Genomic DNA, 8,322 nt, shown 5'->3' on the forward strand with positions numbered 1-8,322 from the left:
TTTTTTTTTTTTTTTTTTTTTTTGCATTGGGTATTAGGAAAAATCATGCCTCTGGCGTGCCAAAATCTTTGCGGAGTATAATTTGGCAGAATCAGTTTGAGATTTAAAATAAAAATTTGAAAATTAAATTTTTATTCAAATCATAATAGTAAAATAAAAAAAAATTAAAAGAAGAAGAAGAAGAAGAAATATGAACCTATTCAATTCTAAGCAACTTGATCGCCAAAGAATCAATGTCCCCCCACCCGGGGTTTGATCCTTTGCCCACCCATTGATGGTAATAGATGTGACATCAGCCCATCACACTATATAGTACTCCGTAGTTGGCATAGTGTGATGCACATCTGTTACCATCAATGATTAGTCACAGGATCGAACCTCGCGTGGTGGGGCATTGATTCTTTGGCGATCAAGTTGATTAGAATTGAATAGGTTCGTACACTTTGAAATTGACCTTTTCGTGCCATTAAAATTGTTGAGATTGGTTTATTTAAAATGGGAGCTTTTTGTTGAGACCCCTCTATTTTTTTTTAACCTAAAATTGATGTTTGATCTCTCTTTCGATTATAATGTGTCTTCTACTTTTAACACAAAACGTCAATCAATAGGTCAACCTCAATCAAATATGTTTTCTAAAACTCCCCTTATCTATTTCATTGCTTTCGTTATGCAATTATAGAGTTTATTTACAACGTATTACATCAATTTTCAAAGGTAAAATTTGAATTTGGTCATTTATGAATAATAATAATAATAATTCATTTTTCATTTCTACCTAATTCCCTCTTTCAACCAAACGCCTTGTAAAATTAAAATGGGATAAGGGTCAAATAGACCCTCAAACTATAATCAATTGTGCAATTAGGCCCTCGAACAATAAAAAGCTTCAATTAGGCCCCCGAACTTGTAATTGTGGGGCAAATAGACCCTTTAACCTATTTGTGACCTATAATTGCAGGTCACCAAAAATTCCGGCCAACTCCGGCGATCGTCCGGCGAAGTTCCGGCAAACAACACAAAACCATCCACCACCGGCGACCTCACGGTCGCCGGTGGCGTCCGGCAGCGGAGATGGCCACCAACTGGTCGCCATCTCCGTCACTGGGGATGGCGACCAGTTGGTCGCCATCTCCAGTTTACCAGAGATGGCGACCAACTGGTCGCCATCCCCAGTGACGGAGATGGTGACCAACTTGGTCACCATCTCCGCTGCCGGACGCCGGTGGTGGATGGTTTTGTGTTGTTTGCCGGAACTTCGCCGGAGTTGGCCGGAATTTTTGGTGACCTGCAATTATAGGTCACAAATAGGTTAAAGGGTCTATTTGCCCCAAAATAACAAGTTCGGGTGCCTAATTGAAGCTTTTTATTGTTCGAGGGCCTAATTGCACAATTGATTATAGTTTGAGGGTCTATTTGACCTTTATCCCAATTAAAATTTATCTCTAGAACACTAAACATCATATGTCACTTCAGTGTTTGTCCATGAGTCATTATGAATGTAGACGTAATATGGGACATTAGAGTTCAAATTGAGAAGTAATGCAGTTCAATTATTATTATTATTTATAATAAATTTCTTGTGTGGGGGTTGGAATCAATTGGTGGGTACCATTTAAGCCTAATTCATAGGCTCGAAATAGATTTATAAAAAAAAATCCAAATTCCCTCTGGGCAGTCTCATGCCCTTTCACCCTCAAAAGTCGAAATCTTTAGATGCAAGAATGGTGTACAAGTGAAAGAAGCTATGTTTTGTTTACCATATTCCGTGTATAACTTCATTCTATTTTCGCGTGTAAATGGACAACCACTATTAATTCACAACTCTGATCTGTTGGGCTATTTCTTGATTTTCTTCTCCGTGCACGGACCCATCAACACCTACTTGTCTTAACGTTATTTTGGAGGATAATAATAATAATAATGATAATAATAATAATAATAATAATAATAATAATAATAATACAAAATGACTTGGATAATAACACCTAGTCACCTACTTGTCTTAATGTTATTATTATTATTATTATTATTATTAAAAAGGGGATGCAAAATGACTTGGTAGGAAACTGTAAAATAGAACATTATACAAATATAATATATATATATATAACAATAATGAAGTACACTCTCCCTCAAAAAGTTTTTTGTGGATCACGGAGAAATTAGTCAAATTACTATGATTTGTAAATAAGTAAATATTACTTACTTCCGTTTCAAAAAAAATAAAATATTACTTACTTACATTTACCTATTATTACAGGTCACTAACGGGTAATTATGCTTTGATGAACTAAATTGACATATTTATATACTTAATTACAACTTTAAAAAGTTTGAGAGCCTAATTGATGTCTATTTGACACATTTTATGCGAAAAAAGTAACATTTAAATTTACCTTGTATTACAGGTTAATAACAGGTAATTATGCCTTTATGAACTAAATTGACATGTTTATGTACCTAATTGCAACTTTAAAAAGTTTGAGGGTCTAATTGATTTTTCAGGTAAAGTTAGATGCATATTGACACATTTTATGCAAAAAAGTGACACCAACAATTACATGGTATTACAGGTCACTAACAGGTATTATTCCTTGATAAACTAAATTGACATGTTTATGTACTTAATTGCAACTTTAAAAAGTTTGATAGCCTAATTGAGGCCTATTTAACACATTGTATGCAAAAAAAATTGACATTTTTATTTACCTGGTATTACAGGTCACTAACAGGTAATTACGCCATGATGAACTAAATTGGTATGTTTATGTACCTAATTGCAACTTTAAAAATTTTGAAGGCCTAATTGATTTTTCAGGTAAAGTTTGATGGCCTATTTTACACATTTTATGCTAAAAAAGTGACATTTATATTTACTTGTTATTACAGGTCAATAACAGGTAATTATGCCTTGATGAACTAAATTGACATGTTTATATACTTAATTGCAACTTTAAAAAGTTTGAGAGACCAATTGATTTTTTTAGATAAAGTTCGATAGCCTATTTGACAAATGTTATGCAAAAAAAGTGACACCTACATTTACCTGGTATTACAGGTCACTAACAGTTAATTATGCCTTATAAACTAAATTGACATGTTTATATACCTAATTGAAACTTTAAAAAGTTTGAGGGCCTAATTGATTTTTCAGGTAAGTTCGATGGCCTATTTGACACATTTTATGCTAAAAAAGTGACATTTACATTTACCTGTTATTACAGGTCACTAACAGGTAATTATGCTTTGATTAAATAAATTGGCATGTTTATGCACCAAATTGCAACTTTAAATAGTTTGAGAGCCTAATTGAAGCCTATATGACACATTTTATGCAAAAAAGTGACATTTAAATTTACCTGGTATTACAGGTCACTAACAGGTAATTACGCCTTGATGAACTAAATTGATATGTTTATGTACCTAATTGCAACTTTAAAAAGTTTGAGGGCCTAATTGATTTTTCAGAGAAAGTTCGATGGCCTATTTGACACATTTTATGCAACAAAAGTGACATTTAAATTTACCTGGCATTACAGGTCCCTAACAGGTAATTACGCCTTGAAGAACTAAAATGATATGTTTATGTACCTAATTGCAACTTTAAAAAGTTTGAGGGCCTAATTGATTTTTCAGAGAAAGTTCGATGGCCTATTTGACACATTTTATGCAACAAAAGTGACATTTAAATTTACCTGGCATTACAGGTCCCTAACAGGTAATTACGCCTTGAAGAACTAAAATGATATGTTTATGTACCTAATTGCAACTTTAAAAAGTTTGAGGGCCTAATTGATTTTTCAGAGAAAGTTCGATGGCCTATTTGACACATTTTATGCAACAAAAGTGACATTTAAATTTACCTGGTATTACAGGTCACTAACAGGTAATTACGCCTTGATGAACTAAATTGATATGTTTATGTACCTAATTGCGCCTTTAAAAAGTAAGATGGCGTAATTGATTTTTCAGGTAAAGTTTGATGACCTATTTGATACATTTTATGCTAAAAGAGTGACATTTACAATACCTGTTACTATAGGTCACTAACAGGTAATTATGCTTTGATTAAATAAATTGGAATGTTTATATACCAAATTGCAACTTTCAATAGTTTGAGAGCCTAATTGATGCCTATTTGACATACTTTATGCAAAAAAAGTGACATTTAAATTTACCTGGTATTACAGGTCACTAACAGGTAATTATGTTTTATAAACTAAATTGACATGTTTATGTACCTAATTGCAACTTTAAAAGGTTTGAGGGCCTAATTGATTTTTCAGATAAAGTTCGATGGTCTATTTGACACATTTTATGCCAAAAAAGTGACATTTAAATTTACTCGTTATTACAGGTCATTAACAGGTAATTATGCCTTATAAACTAAATTGAAAAGTTTATGTACCAAATTGCAAGTTTAAAAAGTTTGTGGGCCTAATTGATATTTCAGGTAACGTTCGATGGCCTATTTGACACATTTTATGCTAAAAGAGTGACCTTTACATTTACCTGTTATTACAGGTCACTAACAGGTAATTATGCTTTGATTAAATAAATTGGCATGTTTATATACCATATTGCAACTTTCAATAGTTTGAGAGCCTAACTGATGCCTATTTGACACATTTTATGCAAAAAAAATTGACATTAAAATTTACCTGTTATTACAGGTCACTAAGAGGTAATTATGCATTATAAACTAAATTGATATGTTTATGTACCTAATTGCGCCTTTAAAAAGTTTGAGGGCCTAATTGATTTTTCAAATACAGTTTGATGGCCTATTATACACATTTTATGCTAAAAAAGTGACATTTACATTTACTTGTTATTACATGTCAGTAACAGATAATTATGTCTTGATAAACTAAATTAGAATGTTTACGTACCATATTGCAACTTTAAATTGTTTGAGAGCCTATTTGATGCCTATTTGACACATTTTATGCAAAAGAAGTGACATTTAAATTTACCTGGTATTAAATGTCACTAACAGATAGTTATGCCTTATAAACTAAATTGACATGTTTATATATATACCTAATTGCAACTTCAAAAAGTTTGAGGGCCTAATTTATTTTTCAAGTAAAGTTCGATGGCCTATTTGACACCGTTTATGCTAATTGATGCCTATTTGACACATTATATGCAAAAAAAAATATGACATTTAAATTTACCTGGTATTACAGGTTACTAACAGGTAATTATGCCTTATAAACAAAATTGACATGTTTATGTACCTAATTGCAACTTTAAAAGGTTTCTGGGCCTAATTAATTTTTCAGATAAAGTTTGATGGTCTATTTGACACATTTTATGCAAAAAAAGTGACATTTAAATTTACCTGATATTACATGTCACTAACAGGTAATTATGCCTTATAAACTAAATTGACATGTTTATGTACCTAATTGAAACTTTAAAAAGTTTGAGAGCCTAATTGATTTTTCAGGTAAAGTTCGATTGCCTATTCGACACATTTTATTCTAAAAGAGTGACTTTTACATTTACCCGTTATTACAGGTCACTAACAGGTAATTATGCTTTGATTAAATAAATTGGCATGTTTATATACCAAATTGTAACTTTCAATAGTTTGAGAGCCTAATTGATGCCTATTTGACACATTTTATGCAAAAAAAGTGACATTTAAATTTACATGTTATTACAGGTCACTAATAGGTAATTATGCGTTATAAACTAAATTGAAAAGTTTATGTACCTAATTGCGCCTTTAAAAAGTATGATGGCGTAATTGATTTTTCAGGTAAAGTTCGATTACCTATTTGATACATTTTATGCTAAAAGAGTGACATTTACATTTACCTGTTATTACAGGTCACTAACAGGTAATTATTCTTTGATTAAATAAATTGGCATTTTATGTACCATATTGCAACTTTCAATAGTTTGAGAGTCTAATTGATGCCTATTTGACACATTTTATGCAAAAAAAATTGACATTTAAATTTACCTGTTTTACAGGTCACTAACAGGTAATTATGCCTTATAAAGTAAATTGACATGCTTATTTACATAATTGCAACTTCAAAAGGTTTGAGGGCCTAATTGATTTTTCAGATAAAGTTCGATGGCCTATTTGACACATTTTATGCAACAAAAGTGACATTTAAATTTACCTGGTATTACAGGTCACTAACAGGTAATTACGCCTTGATGAACTAAATTGATATGTTTATGTACCTAATTGCAACTTTAAAAGGTTTGAGGGCCTAATTGATTTTTCAGATAAAGTTCGATGGCCTATTTGATACATTTTATGCAACAAAAGTGGCATTTAAATTTACCTGGTATTACAGGTCACTAACAGGTAATTACGCCTTGATGAACTAAATTGATATGTTTATGTACCTAATTGCGCCTTTAAAAAGTTTGATGGCCTAATTGATTTTTCAAATACAGTTTGATGGCCGATTATACACATTATATGCTAAAAAAGTGACATTTACATTTACCTGTTATTACAGGTCGCTAACAGATAATTATGCCTTGATGAACTAAATTGGAATGTTTACGTACCATATTGCTACTTTAAATTGTTTGAGCGCCTAATTGATGCCTATTTGACACATTTTATGCAAAAAAAGTGACTTTTAAATTTACCTGGTATTACATGTCACTAATATGTAATTATGCCGTAGAAACAAAATTGACATGTTTATGTACCTAATTGCAACTTTAAAAGGTTTGAGGGCCCTAATTGATTTTTCAGATAAAGTTCGATGGTCTATTTGACACATTTTATGCAAAAAAAAGTGACATTTAAATTTACCTGTTAGTAGAGGTCACTAACAGATAATTATGCCTTATAAACTAAATTGGCATGTTTATGTACCTAATTGAAACTTTAAAAAGTTTGAAGGCCTAATTGATTTTTCAGGTAACGTTCGATTGCCTATTCGACACATTTTATTCTAAAAGAGTGACATTTATATTTACCTGTTATTACAGGTCACAAATACGTAATTATGCTTTGATTAAATAAATTGGCATGTTTATATATAAAATTGCAACTTTCAATAGTTTGAGAGCCTAATTGATGCCTATTTGACACATTTTATGCAAAAAAAGTGACATTTAAATTTACCTGTTATTACAGGTCACTAAGAGGTAATTATGCCTTATAAACTAAATTGAAAAGTTTATGTACCAAATTGCAACTTCAAAAAGTTTGAGGGCCTAATTGATTTTTCAGATAAAGTTCGATGGTTTATTTGACACATTTTATGCAACAAAAGTGACATTTAAATTTACCTTGTATTACAGGTCATTAACAGGTAATTACGCCTTGATGAACTAAATTGATATGTTTATGTACCTAATTGCGCCTTTAAAAACTTTGAGGGCCTAATTGATTTTTCAAATACAGTTTGATGGCCTATTATACACATTTTATGCTAAAAAAGTGACATTTACATTTACCTGTTATTACAGGTCACTAACAGATAATTATGCTTTTATTAAATGAATTTGCGTGTTTATATACCAAATTGCTAATTTAAATAGTTTGGGAGCCTAATTGATGCCTATTTGACACATTTTACGCAAAAAAAAAAAATTGACATTTAAATTTACCTGGTATTACAGGTTACTAACTGGTAATTATGCCATATAAACTAAATTGACATGTTTATGTACCTAAATGCAACTTTAAAAGGTTTGAAGGCCTAATTAATTTTTCAGATAAAGTTCGATTATCTATTTGGCACATTTTATGCAAAAGAAAGTGACATTTAAATTTACCTGGTATTACAGGTTACTAACAGGTAATTACGTCTTGATGAACTAAATTGATATGTTTATGTACCTAATTGATTTTTCAGGTACAGTTTGATGGTCTATTTGACACATTTTATGCTAAAAAAGTGACATTTACCTTTACCTATTATCACAGGTCACTAACAGGTAATTATACATTGATGAACTAAATTGACATTTTATGTATATTTAGTTGCAACTTGAAATAGTTTTAGAGCTTAATTGAATCCTATTTAACACATTTTATGCAAAAAAGTGACATTTAAAATTACATGGTATTAGAGGTCACTACGAGTTATTATGCCTTATAAACAAAATTGACATGTTTATGTACATAATTGAAACTTTAAAAAGTTTGAGTGCCTAATTGATTTTCAAGTAAAGTTCGAAGGCCTATTCGACACATTTTATGCTAAAAGAGTGACATTTATATTTACCTGTTATTACAGGTCACTAACAGGTAATTATGCTTTGATTAAATAAATTGGCATGTGTATATACCAAATTACAACTTTCAATAGTTTAAAAGCCTAATTGAAG

This window comes from Ipomoea triloba, chromosome 9 (genome assembly GCF_003576645.1).
Source record: "Ipomoea triloba cultivar NCNSP0323 chromosome 9, ASM357664v1".
NCBI lineage: Eukaryota > Viridiplantae > Streptophyta > Magnoliopsida > Solanales > Convolvulaceae > Ipomoea > Ipomoea triloba.